This window comes from Saccopteryx leptura, chromosome 3, assembly GCF_036850995.1.
Source record: "Saccopteryx leptura isolate mSacLep1 chromosome 3, mSacLep1_pri_phased_curated, whole genome shotgun sequence".
In the NCBI taxonomy this organism is placed as follows: Eukaryota; Metazoa; Chordata; class Mammalia; order Chiroptera; family Emballonuridae; genus Saccopteryx; species Saccopteryx leptura.
In genome coordinates this window covers 74,259,136-74,279,033 of record NC_089505.1, presented here as the reverse complement: position 1 = coordinate 74,279,033, position 19,898 = coordinate 74,259,136, and the positions used below count along the sequence as shown (strand labels likewise).

Genomic DNA, 19,898 nt, shown 5'->3' with positions numbered 1-19,898 from the left:
TTCATTTTAGAAAGGAGAGAGAGAGAGAGAGAGAGAAGGGGGGAGGAGCAGGAAGCATCAACTCCCATATGTGCCTTGACCAGGCAAGCCCAGGGTTTCGAACCGGCGACCTCAGCATTTCCAGGTCGACGCTTTATCCACTGCGCCACCACAGGTCAGGCCGTAAACAAAAATTTAAAACCTGAAAATCCAAAAACAACCGCAAACACATATTAACTGATGATGTGTCTACCTCTTTATAGTCATAAACATTTACATAGAGAACACACTTCTGTTCCTTAAATCAGTGGTCCCCAACCCCGCCCTAAAGGCCAGTCTGTGAAAATATTTTCTGACATGGCACGTGGCCCAAAAAAGGTTGGAGACCACTGCCTTAGATCTAATCAGCTGTTAAAAAGTATTTAAATTGTTTTGATGGCCATACACATTACAATACAATTTCTCAATTATGTTTTGTGATATCTTCTTAAAATGTGCCCAGTTTTACTTAGTTTTTGAATATTTTTGAGATCTGAGGCTGGTGACTCAAGTTCATGGGGATTGCTGAAGATGGTTGGATGGATTTCAGAAACTATATAAATAAATGAAAGAAATTGGTTGTATGATGTTATAGAGCAGTGGTCCCCAACATTTTTGGGCCATGGACCAGTTTAATGTCAGAAAATATTTTCATGGACCAGCCTTATGGTGGGATGGATAAATGTATCACTGACAGACAAGCATCAAGAGTGAGTCTTAGACAGATGAAACAGAGGGAATCTGGTCATTTTTAAAAAAATAAAACATCATTCAGACTTAAATATAAATAAAACAGAAATAATATGTTATTTATTCTTTCTCTGTGCTCCGGTACCAAATGGCCCATGGACCGGTACCGGTCCGCGGCCCTGGGGGTTGGGGACCACTGTTACAGAGTATGCCTTTGCCCTAAGTCCATGAACCTGCTATTGGTAGACATTTTCAAGTTTTACAAATTTAGCAGTATGATTTAATAATGCTACAATGAGCATTTTGGAGAACAACTTGGATGAGAGGGGAGAGCTCCAGACTAGCAGGTTACCCTTATAGCCTGTACTCCTTTCGTTTGCAAACATCCTATGCTTAGCCTTGCTTGTCTAACAACTTGCTTACCAGTTGCTTCTTGATAATTTGTCAGTTTTGTTTTTTTTCAATTTTAAAAAATTTATTGATTTGGGGGGGAGGGAGAGAGGGGTAGAGAGACAGAGGCACATGGACTTGTTGTTTATTTCTGCATTCATGGGTTGATTCCTGCATGTGCCCTAATGAGGACTGAACCCGTAGCCGGCCTTGACCTTGACGTAGGAGATGAGGCTCCAACCAACTGAACAGTCCAGCCAGGATGTCAGTTTATTTGTCTCATGGGCTTCGATTGGGGGAAGAGGCAATAACTTGTCTTTCTCATTTTCCTGTGTCCCCCACCCACAAAACCAGTCCCGGATCTGGCTTGCAGTAAAGAAGCAAGAAACATCCACTTTGGGAATGACAACCTTTGTTAACACAACTGAAGAAACATTAAGCAAAGACAATATTCAAAGATGACTTTAAGTCAATTTAAAGCAAAAGGCCCAAATGAATGTTTTCTCTGTGATTCACAACATCATCAAATGACGTTTTCCTGACACTTTCACCCTTGGCCAGCTCTTTGCAGTTTCGGTCATTTAATATGTATATTTAAGGCCACAAGTTATCTTTCTTAAATATATTTTCCAACGCTTTATTTTTTTCCAGCATTATTGAAGTAAAATTGATTTACTAACTATTGGTTAACATTAACTTCAAAGTTAAAGTCTTAAGTTAATATCTTTACTCTTTATTGAGCAACTTTTTTAAATTTTATTTTTTGGCTCAGGACAAAAGAAATCAAATTCCAAAGATTTGCTGGCCTGAGGTGGTTGGGGGAGGCTGCGGAGAGACACAAGGAATTTTGCCTAATCAAGAATTCTCCACAAAAAAAAAAAAAAAAAAATTCTCTCCTCCCAAGATTTGAAAGTTCTTCATTTGCAAATCGCTGGACCTTGTTGTCATTACAATCACCCACTTCCCCACCCTCCCCACCCTGTTCTCAGCCTTATCTGGCAGGTCTCCATACCAATGGCAAGTTACTTTTGTTAAAAACGCCAACAGTTTTTTAAAATCCTTTTATGCACCGTATTCATGCCTCTAACGCCCATCAATCTATGGAAAGGTAATCTGTACCCTGGGATGATAATCTTATTTCTGAGGTTAAGGGATTTCAGATGTGTTATCTAAATTTACTGTTTTGGGGTGAGGTTAAGGGGAAAAAAGAATAGAGGAAGGATATTTTTCAAGGCTAGATTAGATGCTTCTCAAGGATTCGATGTTTCTCAAGGGCACTTGAATGTCATGGGTCCCTCTATACCAGGGGTCCCCAAACTTTTTTCACAGGGGGCCAGTTCACTGTGCCTCAGACCGTTGGAGGGCCGGACTATAAAAAAAACTATGAACAAATCCCTATGCACACTGCACATATCTTATTTTAAAGTAAAAAGACAAAACTGAAATAAATACAATATTTAAAATAAAGAACAAATACATTTAAATCAACAAACTGACCAGTATTTCAATGGGAACTATGCTCCTCTCACTGACCACCAATGAAAGAGGTGCCCCTTCCAGAAGTGCGGTGGGGGCCGGATAAATGGCCTCAGGGGGCCGCATGCAGCCCGCGGGCCGTAGTTTGGAGGCCCCTGCTCTATACTAGACTATACTAGTAAACTATAGAGTCTATAGTTTACTGTGTCTGACACCTCCACGATCCAATATACATCGCTTCATACATCCTGAGCACCTAAAATGCGCTGTCTGCAGTCTGCAATTCAGTCTTAAGTGCTGGCAACGAGACAATAAACTTTTATTTATTTATTTTTATTTTTATTTTTTACAGAGACAGAGTCAGAGAGAGGGATAGATAGGGACAGACAGACAGGAACGGAGAGAGATGAGAAGCATCAATCATCAGTTTTTCGTTGCAACACCTTAGTTGTTCATTGATTGCTTTCTCATATGTGCCTTGACCATGGGCCTTCAGCAGACCGAGTAACCCCTTGCTTGAGCCAGCGACCTTGGGTCCAAGCTGGTGAGCTTTTGCTCAAACCAGATGAGCCCACGCTCAAGCTGGCGACCTCGGGGTCTCGAACCTGGGTCCTCCGCATCCCAGTCCGATGCTCCATCCACTGCGCCACTGCCTGGTCAGGCTAAACAATAAATTTTAAAAAAGACAAAAAAGAAAATTCTGAGCCAGGTGGAACAGCAAAAGGAGAGAGGCCACATTGTGATTTTGTTGCAGCACAAACAAAAAGGAAGTCACTGTGGTGTCCGTGATAGGCCCAGTCTTTAGAATTGTTCTTTGTTTTTTTCAGGGAATCTAGCCTAAACCCCCCCCCCATACTCCCCACCTTCCTCAGACCCCCCTACCTCCCTACCAGTACCCATGCAAAGCCGGACTCCAACGCCCTTGAAATGGGCTTGCTAGTCCTGGTTCCGGGGTGGGGGGTAGGGGGTGGGGGAGGTGTCCTTGCCTCTAGGAATAATAAAACTAAATTGTCCTAAGTGATTGGTGTGTCCTGGCCCATTTTCTCCCCCTCCCAAGGTGGTGGAATGGACAAGGACTGGCCCATTTGGCCTGATGTCCGTTTTCTTACAGCTGACAATTTTACCTTTTGAAGTGATCAGAGGAGGCGGAGGGGGAACTCCAAAATAAATATTTCATGACTCAGGAACATTACAGGAAATTTTCGTTTCAGTGTTTATAGAGTTTTATTGTAGGACAGCCAGGTGGATTCGTTTGTATGACATCTACGGCTGCCCGTTTGTGACCAATGCAGTTAGGTCATTGTGACAAAGATTCCCCCATAGCCCCCAAAACTAAAAATATTCACTCTGTGGCCCCTTTACAGGAAACGTTGGCCAGCCTCTGTGTTAGGGTGACCGTGACTAGACTAAGATGAGACGGCCTTCTTTCTGGAGGGCTCGTGTTTTAAAGCACTGGGCTCAATGTAATGTATAATTTTATATCAAGACAAAGTGGCTTGTGGGATGGAAATTATTCTGATGCTTGTTAAAAATGGTAAGAGCCTGACCAGGCGGTGGTGCAGTGGATAGAGCGTCGGACTGGGATGCAGAGGACCCAGATTCGAGACCCCGAGGTCGCCAGCTTGAGCGTGGGCTCATCTGGCTTGAGCAAGGCTCACCAGCTTGGACCCAAGGTCGCTGGCTCAAGCAAGGGGTTACTTGGTCTGCTTAAGGCCCCGCGGTCAAGGCACATATGAGAAAGCAATCAATAAACAACTAAGCTGTCGCAATGCGCAACAAAAAACCGATGATTGATGCTTCTCATCTCTCTGTTCCTGTCTGTCCCTATCTGTCCTTCTGTCTCTCTAAAAAAAATTAAAATAAAAAATAAAAAAATAAAATAAAACTGCACTTTCTTTACTTAAAATGAAACCACAAAAACTTAATTGTAAAGAAAAAAATAAAAATGGTAAAAATGCACACTCTCCCTCCCAGGATCACGTGGCGTCTTTCCCTCCTCCCTCTCCCTCCCCCCACTGGCCTGCGTCTCCAAACTCTTAAGGGTCCCCACGGACTTGCAATCAAAGAAGCAGTTTGCGGCTCAGGCAGAACTCAGCTCTGAGTATAGCAAGGAGAAATGGGGCTTCGTAGACAAAGAACCCCGGGAGGGGGCCGCGGGCTGAGACTTACTAAAAGATATTATGGATAGGGGGGTTCTTCTTAAACTGGCCTTACAGGATTCTTTTTTAAAAAAAAAATTCAATGTGTTGGGGTGGGTGACACTACATAACAAAATTAGACAGGACTTGCCTGGCCTGTGGTGGCGCAGTGGATAAAGTATTAACCTGGAACACCGAGGTCACCAGTTGGAAACCCCGGGCTTGCCTGGTCAAGGCACATATGGGAGTTGATGCTTCCAGCTCCTCTACCCTTTCTCTTTTTCTGTCTCTCTCCTCTCTAAAAATGAATAAAAACATTTAAAAAAATTATACAGGATTTACTTGCACAATTCTACTACATATCTTTTGTACTGAATTGTGTGTTCACTGCCCCCCAAGTCAAACCTCTATCACCGTTTATCCCCCCAAACCCTCCTCCCTCCATCCCACCCTCCAAAATCACCACTGTGTCCATGTCTTATAGGATCCTTGCTGAAGGCAGGTCAAGGACTTAAGACTGTAAAAGGTGGAGGATGAGGAATTTGATCAGATATCCAGGTTGATCAGATATTAAAGGTGGAGGGGATGATTGAGCTCAGACTGGGTTGGGCCGGCCAGGAGCAAGTCAGGGCCCAAAACTGAGGCCATAATTTCCTCAGTGACAAATTCCACCTGTGGGACCAGGAGCCTAGGAGCAAGCTAATGGGTGGGGGCAGGGATGGGGGTGATTGGACTGGGAAATGGGGCTTTTGAGGCAAGAATTCCTTACTCCCCAGGATTCGGGAAAGACATCTAGACCCTATTCAGGGCAAAGAATGAGGCTTGATGAGCTGTTTACAGAATATGTAAACTCTTACAAAACACAAAGAGCAGGCCTACAACTAGCTGTTAATAATGGAAAATCAAACTCTAATGACTGTGTAAGCCCAGGGGGTCGGGAGTGGGGTGCGGAAGGGGGCAGACTCCCATTCATTGGATTTCTAAGAATTTCCCAAGCCAGAAGAGTTTTTTTCTTTTAATAAATTTAATTTTTTCGAATTTTTACATATTGATTTTAGAGAGAGAGGAAAGGAGAGAGAGAGAAATATCAATTTGTTATTCCACTCACGTCTCCATTGGTTGATTCTTGTATGCGCCCTGGCTGGGGATGGAACCCTAAACCTTGGTGTATTGGGACTATGCTCTTAGCAACTGAGTTATCAGGCCAAGACTAAACTTAATATTTCAGTAAGTTTAGCCTGACCCATGGTGGCACAGTAGATAGAGCATCAACCTGGAACGCTGAGGTCACAGCTTCAAAATCCTGGGCTTGCCTGGTTAAGACACATATAAGAGCTGATGCTTCCTGATCCTCCCCTCCTGTCTCTCTCTTTCTAAAATGAATAAATAAAATCTAAAAAAATATATTTTAATGTTTCAATAAGTTTAAATTTATTGAAAAGCTAGATAGTACATAAAGTTGCTGCTATACCTGTCCCCAGTTTCCTTATTATATATATATTTTACATCAGTATGATGTGTTTGTCCCAGTTAACAAATCAATAATAATATTGTTATTAGCTACAGTCCATAGTTTATTTCCATTTCCTTAGGGGTTTTTTTTTTTAACCAAATGGCCTTTTTCTGCCCACCCAGGAGGCCACACTACATTTTACTGTCCTGTTACCTTAGGTTTCACTTAGTTGTGAGAGATTCTCAGATTTTGCTTATTTTTTTAATTTATTCATTTTTAGAGAGGAGAGGGAGAGACATAGAGAGAAGAGAGACAGAGAGAGAGAAGGGGAGGAGGAGCTGGAAGCATCAACTTCCATATGTGCCTTGACCAGGCAAGCCCAGGGTTTCAAACCAGCGACCTCAGCATTTCCAGGTCGACGCTTTATCCACTGCGCCACCACAGGTCAGGCCTTTTTATTCATTTTTTTAGAGAGAGGAGACACAGAGAGAGAAAGAGACAGAGAGAGGAAAGAGATAGAAAGAATAGAGGGAGGAGCAGGAAGCATCAACTCCCATATGTGCCTTGTCCAGGCAAGCCTGGGGTTTCGAACCAGTGACCTGTGTTCCAGGTCGACACTTTTACCCACTGCAACACCACAGGTCAGGCTTTTTTTTTTATATATATAATCTTTTTTTTTTAAGATTTTATTTATTACCCGACCTGTGGTGGTGCAGTGTGTTGGGCAGATAAAATGTATTATGCTCACTTTGTTAAAGAGGCCATCGCCCAGGTGATATTAATGTGTGTTGGAGATCGTTGTAACCTGGGGCTTGGTTTTGGGATTAAGCCTTTCCCACCCTTTCTGCTGTAGGGTGGTACAATCCAATCATGCCTCAGAGAAGTGACTTTGTATTAGAGACTACCCTATTTTGTATATTGGATTAAAAGGTTGTGAAGCTACACTATAAAATAGGGGTAGAACGGGAACTTGGCGCTTGGTTCCTGAGATTAGCATGAGAGAGCAGAGAAAGTAGAGCCAGCCACGTGGAGGAGGCCAGGAAAAGCAGCCAAGATGGTGGAGTGCTGAGTGAGATGCCAGTTTGTGTAGAGTTTGTATCTGGGATAAGGAAGCAGATGGGGAACTGAGGAGAAGAAGGCTGGTGAGCTAGAAACCTTTGATTCTAGGAAACTCGGATAAGTCAGTGGCTTTATGAGCACTGAATGTGACTGGGTTTTGGAGCCCAGTTTGTGTTTTTTACTTGCCCGCCGGGTGCAAGGTAGGATTAAAGGCTATGGCCCATCAGTTTTTGGCTCCGCTGTTTCTTTACCGACTGTCCAAATCCAATGCGAACCTGCAAGGGCTGGGCTGCTGTGATAGTGGCCCTGGCTGTGCCTGCTGGCTTTACACAGTGGATAAAGCATTAACCTGGAATGCTGAGGTCACTGGTTCAAAACCTTGGGCTTGCCTGGTCAAAGCACATATGGGAGTTAATGCTTCCTGCTCCTCCCCCCTTTCTCTCTCTCTCTCTCTCTCTCTCTCTCTCTCACTCTAACTCTCTCTCCTCTCTAAAATGAATAAATAAATTAATTAATTAAAAATAAGGATTTTATTTATTGATTGGAGAGAGAGAGAAGGGAGGAGTGGGAAATCATAAACGCATAGTTGTTGCTTCTCTTACGTGCCTTGACCGAGCAAGCCCGGGGTTTGGAACCAGCAACCTCAGCCTTCCAGGTTGTCACTCTATCCACTGTGCAACCCCACGCCAGGCCAGACCGCCTTATTTGTAATCACCTTGATGATGTGGAGGCCCACTGCTCAGGTGGTTTTTTTGTTTGTTTGTTTTGTTGTTTTTTTTAAAGCTTAGGGTTTTTTTTGTTTTTTTGGTTTTTTTTTATTCATTTTAGAGAGGAGAGGGAGAGGGCCTGACCTGTGGTGGTGCAGTGGATAAAGCTTTGACCTGGAAATGCTGAGGTCGCCGGTTCAAAACCCTGGGCTTGCCTGGTCAAGGCACATATGGGAGTTGATGCTTCCAGCTCATCCCCCCTTCTCTCCCTCTCTGTCTCTCCCTCTCCTCTCTAAAAAAAAATGAATAAATAAAAAAAAAAATATTTAAGAGAGGAGAGGGAGAGACAGAGAGAGAGAGGAGAAACAGAGAGAGAGAAGGGGGGGAGGAGCTGGAAGCATCAACTCCCATATGTGCCTTGACCGGGCAAGCCCAGGGTTTCGAACCGGCAACCTCAGCATTTCTAGGTCGACGCTTTATCCACTGCGCTACCACAGGTCAGGCCTGTTTGGTTTTTTTTAAAGGAAGTTTCTAAACTTTTTTTTAAATTTTATTTATTTATTTATTTATTTTACAGAGACAGAGAGTGAGTCAGAGAGAGGGATAGACAGGGACAGACAGACAGGAACGAAGAGAGGTGAGAAGCATCGATCATTAGTCTTTCATTGCGCGTTGCAACACCTTAGCTGTTCATTGATTGCTTTCTCATATGTGCCTTAACCATGGGCCTACAGCAGACTGAGTAACCCCTTGCTCGAGCCAGTGACCTTGGGTCCAAGCTGGTGAGCTTTTCCTCAAACCAGATGAGCCTGCACTCAAGCTGGCGACCTCAGGGTCTCGAACCTGGATACTCCGCATCCTAGTCCGATGCTCTATCCACTGTGCCACTGCCTGGTCAAGCTGCTCAGGTATTTTGTAGAATGTGTTTCCACATGTAAATGGCATTTTCATCACACTTCAAGGGTATATACTGACCAAAACCCTCTCCGTGATCAAACTTGAGTCAGGCTCCCCTAAGCCCTCCTAAGGTGGCTCAAACTTGGCCTTTGACCTGCCTCTGGCCTACCTTACCCTGTCTTACCAAAATATCTGAGATGTAACCCCCCACCCTTAATCTCTGATCAAGTTCCTCATCCCATATTTGATAACCAAGTCCTCAACTTGCTGTTAGTAAGAATCCTATTAAGCTCCTTTTCTGAGATTCTGCCTAGGTAACTTGGCCTGCCTGGGGTGGCACATAGAACAGAGCATCAACCTGGAATGCTGAGGTCACCAGTTCGAAACTCTGGGCTTGCCTCACCAAGTCACACACAGGAAGCAGCTACTATGAGTTGATGCTTCCTACTTCTCCCTCCTTTCTCTCCCCCATCCTTAAAATCTATTTAAAAAAATTTTTTTTAATTGGTATATAGGTATCTATGGTATCTCTCTCTCTCTCTCTCTCTTTTTTCATTTTTAGAGAGGAGAGAGAGAGGGAGAGAGAGAGACAGAGAGAGAGAAGGGGGAGGAGCTGGAAGCATCAACTCCCATATGTGCCTTGACCAGGCAAGCCCAGGGTTTGGAACCAGCGACCTCAGCATTTCCAGGTCGACGCTTTATCCACTGTGCCACCACAGGTCAGGCTCTCTCTCTTTTTAAATTGTTATTTATTGATTTTAGAGAGAGAGGAAGGGAGATAAAGAGAAAGACAGAAACACAGATCTGTTCCTGTATGTGCCCTGACTGGGGATCAAACTGGCAACCCCTGTGCTCGGGCCAACATTCTAACCACTGAGCTATCCGTCCAGGCCATGGTGTCTCTTCTCAGCAGTTCTCAGTCCACTGAGCACTCATGGGCTTGTTGGCCAGGACTCCTTGGCTTCCTCTTGGATCTGGAGTTGAGCCCAACGTCTCTCCCCTAATACAATAGTCATGATCCCTGGTCATTTGTCTTGAAGGAGAAGATTTCCTTACCTTTTTAACAAGTGTTCTGTGGATAACTTCTTTGTAATTGTTCCAGAGCCGGCCCTTGTTAAAAACTCAAAACTGTGCCTGACCTGTGGTGGCGCAGTGGATAAAGCGGCGACCTGGAACACTGAGGTCGCTGGTTCAAAACCCTGGGCTTGCCTGGTCAAGGCACATATGGGAGTTGATGCTTCCTGCTCCTCCCTCCCCCTTCTCTCTCTCTCTCTCTTACTCTGTCTCCTCTCTAAAAATTAATAAAAAGAAAAATTTAAAAAAACTCAAACCTGTGCAATTTATACTAAAATCTCATGCTCAGATGTTTTACTGATGGGGCACTTGTTACAAAACAAAAACAATCAAAGAGTACATGATGAAGGTACTGGGACTCCAGTGGGGATAGAGGGGTCACGAAGGACTCTCTGGTTAGCGTTGGGAAACCAATGTCTCTGTACCTTGGGTCCCACGTTCTGGTCTCTTTTATTTTTCAATTTCTTCCATTGATTTGAGAGAAAGAGGAAGAGGAAGGGAAAGAAAAAGGGAGAGAAGCATCAACTCTTTGTGCCACTTGGTTGATCACTCACTGATTGCTTCTCATATGTGTCATGACTGGGGGTCAGGCCTGCGACCTCAGCATGCCAGGACAAAGCTCTATCCATTGAGCCACCTGGCCAGGGCTTCTTCTGGACTCCTTTTTTTTTTTTAATTTTGGACAGAGAGAGTCAGAGAGAGGGATAGACAGGGCAGACAGACAAGAACAGAGAGAGATGAGAAACATCAATCATCAGTTTTTCCTTGTGAGACCTTAGTTGTTCATTAATTGCTTTCTCATATGTGCCTTGACTGCGGGCCTTAAGCAGACCGAGTATCCCCTTGCTGGAGCCAGTGACCTTGGGTCCAAGCTAGTGAGCTTTTGCTCAAACCAGATGAGCCTGTGCTCAAGCTGGAGACCTTGGGGTCTCAAAACTGGGTCCTCTGCATCCCAGTCCGACGCTCTATCCACTGCGCCAACGCCTGGTCAGGCTGAACTCTCTTACCATCTGGTCTGTGTTGTCCAATACATAGCTACTAGCCACATGTAGCTTTTTTTTTTTTTTTGCATTTTTCCGAAGCTGGAAATGGGGAGGCAGTCAGACAGACTCCCGCATGCTCCCAACCGGGATCCACCCGGCATGCCCACTAGGGGGCAATGCTCTGCCCCTCTGGGGCATCACTGTTGCATCCAGAGCCATCCTAGCACCTGAGGCAGAGGCCACAGAGCCATCCCCAGCGCCCGGGCCATCTTTGCTCCAATGGAGCCTCGGCTGCTGGAGGGGAAGAGAGAGACAGAGAGGAAGGAGAGGGGGAGGGGTGGAGAAGCAGATGGGCGCTTCTCCTGTGTGCCCTGACCGGGAATCGAACCCGGGACTCCTGCATGCCAGGCCGACACTCTACCTCTTAGCCAACCGGCCAGGGCCACATGTAGCTTTTTAAGCTTAATCAACATCAAATAAAATGAAGAATTCGGCTCCTCCGTTTATAGCTGCCCAGTGTCTAGAATAGATCGGATGCACAGTGAGACCTGCAGTTCATATGAACAATGAATGGTTTTTTAGGGGGACAATATTTCTGTACAAGTTTGTTTCAAACTGAACAGGTGTATCTGAAATGCGCATTTACCTGGAGCCCTCTGTTTTCTCGCCCTAACTCTGGCACCCCCCCACCTCCCCAGTCACAGCAGCCACCTAGCGACTGCTTCGAAAGACACTGGTGGCCCGTGGCCAGTGGCGGCCCTGTGGGACATAGGCCATTTGCATCCTCTCAGAAAGTCTGATCAGACATGGCTGACCCATGACACGACCTCTGCAGAAAGCGGCAGGTCTGGCAGGACAGGGACATCGCTAAGGGGAGTAAGGGCAGGTCTTGTGGAGATGTCGAGAAAACTGTGATTAGATTCCAAGACATGAGTCACACATTTGTCAGCTTCTGGGAAAGAGATCCCAGGGCTTGGTCACTTCAAAGAAAAGATTCTGATGAACTCGGTGCCAAAAGTGGCTTGTTTGTTTCTTTTCCCCACAGACACAGAGCAGGGAAAAGGAATTTCTCTTAGTATTTCTGTAGAATCCCAACAGGATCAGGGATGGAAGGGATGGGGTATAATCTCATTTTCTCTTATCTGTTGAAAATTCACTAGGCAGGGTGGGGCTGTTTTTGTTGAGAGAGGAGGGGTGTGGAGTGAGAAGTATCAACTCACAGTTGCTTCCCTTTAGGTGTCCTTTACTTCTTGTATGGCCCTTCACCGGGCAGGCCCAGGGTTTTGAACCAGCGACCTCAGCATTTCAGGTCAGTGCTGAAATGCACCACCACAGGCCAGGCAGGATGGGACTGTTTTTAAATTCTAAGATTCTACATAAATAAACAGATTCCCAGACTTCACTTTTACTGGATGGTTTTGAAAAGCCTTGCGATGCATTTACTTGTTCAACAAACAGTCGTGAAAATCAGCTATTTCTGAGGTCCTAATTCACAGGAAGAAATGGAGATGTAGTTTGTCAAGAGCTCAGAATTTGAAATGGCTAAGACCTACAGCAGATGGGGGGATGGGCGCCCGTACAGAGGCGACCTACCAATGATTTATAAGTTTTATGAAAGAAATTCTACACAAAGCGTTGGAAGAAGAAAACCGTTTTCTCTTCCTTCTTCTGGGTTTGGTAGTTGCGGGCAGAGGCCTCCAAATTAACTGACAATACACAGATTAACAGGAGAAAAGACGGGGTTTATTTACACTTGCCTGAGGGACATCCCAGTCAATGGGCACCTGGACGGACGGCCTGAAAAAAAGTTTATATCTATCAGCCTAACAAAAGGAGGGATGTTAGTGCTCAGTGGGGGCGGACAGTAGGCTCCCTCGGTCTTTTTTATGCTAAAGACAGGGGCTGCCCGTGCCTGGCAGCTGACTGCGCAGGAAACTCGCTCAGAGGGGGGTTGGGAGTCCCCGTTTGTTGGGGGAGGGCACAAATGAGGACAATTTGTCTAAGATTTTTTACTTTCATTTTTTCTTCAAATTATAAGAGAAAGTTTTTGTAGGCAGTTACAGAGATAGTAGAAGGGAGCCGTAGAAGAAATGGGCTCAGGGAACATGACAGAGGCAAAAGAGAGATTTAGGAGAGCCCTGTGGAAAGGAGGCTGGGACAGGGGGACCCTGGGGTGGGCAGAGCGCGCTCAGATCTCTTTCTGCATCTCCTGCGGCCTAAATGTTTTCGTGATAAAGACAAAAAACCATTTTGCTTTTTTTTTTTAAACAGGTATACATGTTCAGTAATCATAAACAGTTAAACCATATATATATGGTTTAATATATATATAATATATATATATATATATTATATATATATATTTTTAACCCAGCAGATAAGACAAAATCTTTCAACTCTGAGGTCCTCGTGGGTCCCCACATTCTAGAGTGGGAAGACTGGGGGGCCCCGTGCGGGGTGTAGAGGGTGTTATATTGAGTGGGAAACTTGAACACATGTGAACACAATATTTTTGTGTGTGACAGAAACAGAGAGAGGGAAAGATAGAGACAGACAGACAGGTAGAGAGATGAGAAGCATTACAGCTAGTGCTCAATTTATGACCATGATTGGCTCCGACAGACTGGTCGTAACATGATTTGGTCGTAAATTGAGTAGGCTATATATACAGTACTGTGAAATGATGTTATAAAAATCTTTAAGTCATATTTTATCATAATTATCTTTCATTATTGTTATATATCATAATTTTCTTTGTTCATTTTATGCCATTTGTATCATCTCTACACCATTTTGGTTCTTATTTTTTTTTCTTTTTATTTATTCATTTTAGAGAGGGGAGAGAGAGAGAGAGAGAGAGAGAAGGGGGGGAGGAGCAGGAAGCATCAACTCCCATATGTGCCTTGACCAGGCAAGTGCAGGGTTTCGAACCAGCAACCTCAGCGTTCCAGGTCGATGCTTTATCCACTGCGCCACCACAGATCTGGTTCTTATTTTTACATTCGTCAGGTTTAAGTAAACACTGCATTACCAGTACAACTGGTTTAATATTTGCAAAGACAATTTCCTCTTGTTAGACATCTTGGGAGGGGTTTGATGAAAAATATCCAAGACACACACACACACAAAATCCAAGACACAAAAGACAAATTGCTGTACCGAGTCTGGGATAACAGTTGAAATGGTGCTCGTGGAGATGGTAGTGCTGCCGGAAGCTGGTCTGCACTGTCATACGCCCAGCTGGGCAACGCTTGTGTTGCCAGATGCGGAGCAGTCATGGCTAGCGATTGTAGTGGTAAAGTCGAATGATCGTAAGTCTATCAATATTTGTAATTCTTCGTTGTGGCACCCTACTTGTTTATTGATTGCTTTCTCATATGTGCCTTGACCGGGGCGGGGGTGGGGGGTGGGCTACAGCAGACTGTTGGGCAGATAAAATGTATTATGCTCACTTTGTTAAAGAGGCCGTTGCCCAGGTGATACTAATGTGTGTTGGGGTGGGCTAAAGGCAGGCAGAATCCTTGTAGCCTGGGGCTTGGTTTTGGGATTAAGCCTTTCCTACCCTTTTTGGTGTAAGGTGGTACAATCCTATCATGCCTCAGAGAAGTGACTTTGTATTAAGAGACTTCCCTATTATGTATATTGGATTAAGGGTTTGGATTTCTACATTATAAAATGGGAACGGAGCGGGAGTTTGGCTCTTGGTTCCTGAGGTTAGCATGAGAGAGTGGAGAGAGTAGAGCCAGCAGCTAAAGGAGGCCACGTGGAGGAGGCCAGGAGAAGCAGCCAAGATGGTGGAGTGCTGAGTGAGATGCCAGTTTGTGTAGAGTTTGTATCTGGGATAAGGAAGGAGATGGGGAACTGAGGAGAATAAGTCTGGTGAGCTAGAAACCTTTGATTCTAGGAAACTCGGATAAGTCAGTGGCTTTGTGAGCACTGAGTGTGACTGGGTTTTGGAGCCCAGTGTGTATTTTTACTTGCCCGCCGGGTGCAAGGTAGGATTAAAGGCTATGGCCCACCAGTTTTTGGCTCCATGGTTTCTTTACCGACTGTCCGAATCCAATGCGAACCTGCATGGGCCGGGCTGCTGTGATAGTGGCCGTGCTTCCTGGCTTTACACAGACCAAGTGACCCCTTGCTCAAGCCAGCAACTTTTGGCTCAAGCTGGTGAGCCTTGATCAAACCAGATGAGCCTGTGCTCATTTTTTTTTCTAAACTGGAAAGACTGACAAGCCTGGTAGACATGGAATATGTAGGAAACTGCTGGGAGACCTTGTTTTGGAAGGATAAAGGATTTCACCTCAGAGGTTTTGTATGGTTTTGCAAGAAGATCTTTAATGAACAGTAAAGACAGAGAGTGAGTCAGAGAGAGGGATAGACAGGGACAGACAGACAGGAACAGAGAGAGATGAGAAACATCAATCATCAGTTTTTCATTGTGCGTTGCAACACCTTAGTTGTTCATTGATTGCTTTCTCATATGTGCCTTGACCGCAGGCCTTCAGCAGATCGAGTAGCCCCTTGCTGGATCCAGCGACCTTAGGTCCAAGTTGGTGAGCCCGCACTCAAGCTGGCGACCTCAGGGTCTCGAACCTGGGTCCTCTGCATCCCAGTCCGATGCTCTATCCAGTGTGCCACTGCCTGGTCAGGCTTTTTTTTTTCTTAAAGATTTTCTTTTCTTTTCTTTTTCTTAAAGATTTTTAAAATTGATTTTAGAGTGGAAGGGGGGAGGTGGAAAGCATAAACTCCTAGTAGTTGCTTCTCATATGTGCCTTGACCAGGCAAGCCCGGTCCCAGCATTTCAGCTGGACCTTTGTCCACTGCGCCACCACAGGCCAGGCTCCAAGCAGTTAGGAATCTGATCTCTGAAATAGAAGTTCCTTGGGAGGACAGAGTGGGTATGAATTAATCAATGGCATCTCTCCGGGAAATTATTTCTGTACTCAATAAACGAAGAGTCGCCTGACCTGTGGTGGCGCAGTGGATAAAGCATCGACCTGGAAATGCTGAGGTTGCCAGTTCGAAACCCTGGGCTTGCCTGGTCAAGGCACATATGGGAGTTGATGCTTCCAGCTCCCCCCTCCCCGCTGTCTCTATCCTCTCTCTCCCTCTTTGTCTCTCTCTCTCCCTCTCTCTCCCTCTCTCTCTCCTCTCTAAAAATGAATAAATAAAATTTTTAAAAAATTAAAAAAAATAAACAAAGAGTCAGTTATGAATATTGTCAGATTTTATTTTTATTTTTTTAAAGATCTTACTTATTCATTTTAGAGAGGAGAGAAAGAGAAGGTGGGGAGGAACAGGAAGCATCAACTCCTATATGTGCCTTGACCAGGCAAGCCCAGGCTTTCAAACTGGCAACCTCAGTGTGCCAGGTCCATGCTTTATCCACTGCACCACCACAGGTCAGGCCTGTCAGGTTTGATATTTATTGTGAGCAATTGGGAGTTATTAAATATTTGTTGTAGTTCAAGTGCCGCCATCCCCATTTCACTAGTGAGCACCCTGAGCTCCTAGCAGAGTCTGAGGTACCAGCTGTCACCACCCCTAACTGGACAGAGAAGCACATATTGGGGTGAATGTGGAGAAGAAAGAGGGTCTAAGTAGACTAGACATAGCTGAGGAAGGGGCATAAATCCCTAGGAAGACAAATGTCTGCAATCACCCAGATGTGAGTCACCCATGTAGACAGAGGACTTCTATTTACTAGTGGCTAGGTAAATAACAGTGCTTTGGCAACCCTGGGCAGTGGCCATCTTCCCGACACACTGGGAGCATCTCCAAGGCAACGCAAGAGTCAAACACATCTCTAGGACCTTTTAAGTTAGGTGCTGGCTGTCAGAAGGCTGTCTGTCTGACCTGACCACGTGGTGGCACAATGGATAGAGCATTGGACTGGGACATGGAGGACCCAAGTTTGAAACCCTTGAGGTCGCCGACTTGAGCGTGGGATCATGGATGTGACCCCATGGTCACTGGCTTGAAGCCCAAGGTCGCTGGTTTCAGCAAGGGGTCACTCGTTCTGCTGTTGCCCCGTCACACACACACACCAGGTCAAGGCACATATGAGAGCAATTGTTGCACAACTAAGGTGCCATAACAAAGAATTGATGCTTCTCATTTCTCTCCCTCCCTGTCTGTCTGGTTGCCCTCTGTCCCTCTCTTTGACTCTCTCTGTCTCTGTCAAAAAAATGACCAAATGGATAGATAGATGGATGGATGACTCAGAGTCTCATAGAGCAGATCTGAGGGAGGAACTTTAAGCCCAAGGGAAAACACTACCAGTTAGCTCAATTAACCCATTTGCTGAGCACTTACTAGTGCATAAAAGGATTCTGTCATTGATTTATCTCAGGACAGGAATGAGGAAGTACAACAGCTCTTTCTATATCTCTTTAACATTGATTTTAGAGAGAGAAAGAGAGAGGGAGGGAGAGTAATATTGATTTGTTGTTCCACTTATTTATGCATTCATTGGTTGATTCTCATATGAGCCCTGACCAGGATCAAACCCATGACTTTGGAAGGTTGGAACTATACTCTAGCCAGCTAAGCCACCCAACTAGGGGCTGTATCTTTTATGTTTGAGAACCCAGAGACCTCAAGCCATTTTCTTTATTATTATTATTATTTTTTTTACAGAGACAGAGAGAGGGATAGACAGGGACAAAAAGACAGGAATGGAGAGATGAGAAGCATCAATCATTAGTTTTTTGTTGCGCATTGCAACACCTTAGTTGTTCATTGATTGCTTTCTCATATGTGTCTTGACTGTGGGCCTTCAGCAGACCAAGTAACCCCTTGCTGGAGCCAGCCACCTGGGGTCCAAGCTGGTGAGCTTTTGCTCAAACCAGATGAGCCCTTGCTCAAGCTGGTGACCTTGGGATCTCAAACCTGGGTACTCAGCATCCCAGTCTGACACTCTATCCACTGTGCCATCGTTCGGACATGCTCAAGCCATTTTCTTAAGGTCACAGTTTACAAACCAGTATTCATTCAGGAGCAGCCTGAGTGAGTGTTATTTAACCAAGGGCTATGGAGTGTTTGCTGGGCATTCTTCTCAGTAGGAGGGGCAGGCAGGGTGAAGAATGGTTAAAGCAGAGTCCTGGAAGGCCTATAAGTCTGTTATTCAAATAAGAATAGTAATATTTGTTATTCTAAATAATAACAGAAGCCATAGTGCCTGACCAGGTGGTGGCGCAGTGGATAGAGCATCAGACTGGGATGCAGAGGACCCAGGTTTGAGACCCAGAGGTCGCCAGCTTGAGCGCGGGCTCATCTGGTTTGAGCAAAAGCCCACCAGCTTGAACCCAAGGTCGCTGGCTTCAGCAAGGGGTTACTAGGTCTACTGAAGGCCCGTGGTCAAGGCACATATGAGAAAGCAATCAATGAACAACTAAGGTGTTGCAACGAAAAACTAATGATTGATGCTTCTTATCTCTCTCCATTCCTGTCTGTCTGTCCCTATCTATCCCTCTCTCTAACTCTGTCTCTGTAAAAAAAAAAGGGGGGGGAGGCCACATACTAAACTTGACAAACGCCTGATCTGTGGTGGCGCAGTAGAAAAAGCCTCAACCTGGAATGCTGAGGTCACCAGTTTGAGACCCTGGGCTTGACCAGTCATTGCAAAAGTTATAGTTGATGCTTCCGGCTCTTCCTCACCCCCACCCACCACGCCTCTCTCTCCTCTCTCTCGAATTAATAAATAACATCTTAAATAATTATTTAATTAAATAAATAAACCTGACAAGCTCAGGGGAGGCCTGCCTAGCGGGCCATACAAACTCAGAAACCGAAAGTAACCACAAACATTCCTAACTAAGATTGTCATGGCATACTCACGGCCTAGGCCTGTGGCTTCCTTGACAAAGGTCAAACTTTACCCTAAGTGAGCCTGTCTATTGTCTTTGTGCATCTTAGATAACATACCTTGGAGATATGTTTGTCATTCAGAATTGGAGGGACAATTGGCTGTGCACCTGTCTTGTGTGAGATGTGCTTTCCTCAAACTTGGTTACCGGCACATAACCCATATGACCTGAAAAGAAAGAAGAGATAACATACCTTTGAAAGGTCAGAGTGACCTTCTTTCCTAGACTCCTCAGGGCACAGCCTCCCACAAGAACAGGACCCTTCATTGTTATCTTGGTCAATAACATGTGCTGTCATATTTATCTATCTATTTATTTATTTATTTTTATTTATTCATTTTTAGAGAGGAGAGAGAGAGGGAGAGAGAGAGAAAAAGAGGGAGAGAGAGGAGAGGGGAGGAGCTAGAAGCATCAACTCCCATATGTGCCTTGACCAGGCAAGCCCAGGGTTTTGAACAGGCAACCTCAGCATTTCCAGGTCGACGCTTTATCCACTGCGCCACCACAGGTCAGGCTGTCATGTTTATTTATAACATTCCTGTACCCACCAATGTAAAAAAATAATATGTTTGTTCATTTTTCCTTTTATCCAACTCAGAGATTTTCTTGTTTGGCTCTCTCCCCCCTCCCTAAGCTACCACTGGTGGTTTTTGTATACCCCCTTTATGCCCTGTTGTTGATCAAATAAGTTTGTAAATGTGATGTATATGTTTGCTCACTTATAGTTTGCATTGGGTGTGGGGGACAGGCTGTAAGCAGGCAGGGTTGTTACAGCCTAAGGCTCAGTGTTTTTTTGTTTGTTTGTTGTTGTTTTTTTACAGTGACAGAGAGAGCCAGAGAGAGGGATAGATAGGAACAGACAGAGGAATGGAGAGAGATGAGAAGCATCAATCATTAGTTTTTCATTGCAACACCTTAGTTTTTCATTGATTGCTTTCTCATATGTGCCTTGACCATGAGGCTGCAGCACACCGAGTAACCCCTTGCTCGAGCCAGCAACCTTGGGTCCAAGCTGGTGAGCTTTGCTCAAACCAGATGAGCCCACTCAAGCTGGTGACCACGAGGTCTTGAACCTGGGTCCTCCGCATCTCAGTCCGACACTCTATCCCAGGGGTCCCCAAACTTTTTACACAGGGGCCAGTTCA

At 45.0% G+C, this 19,898-nt stretch overlaps 1 non-coding gene across 1 annotated transcript; it reads left to right on the top strand.

Moving 5' to 3' along the window:
• Positions 1–18,818: 18,818 nt before the first annotated feature.
• On the top strand, positions 18,819–18,921 carry LOC136401691 (small nucleolar RNA U13). The gene has a single exon (XR_010750699.1). It is a non-coding gene; the product is annotated as a small nucleolar RNA U13 (small nucleolar RNA).
• Positions 18,922–19,898: the final 977 nt, after the last annotated feature.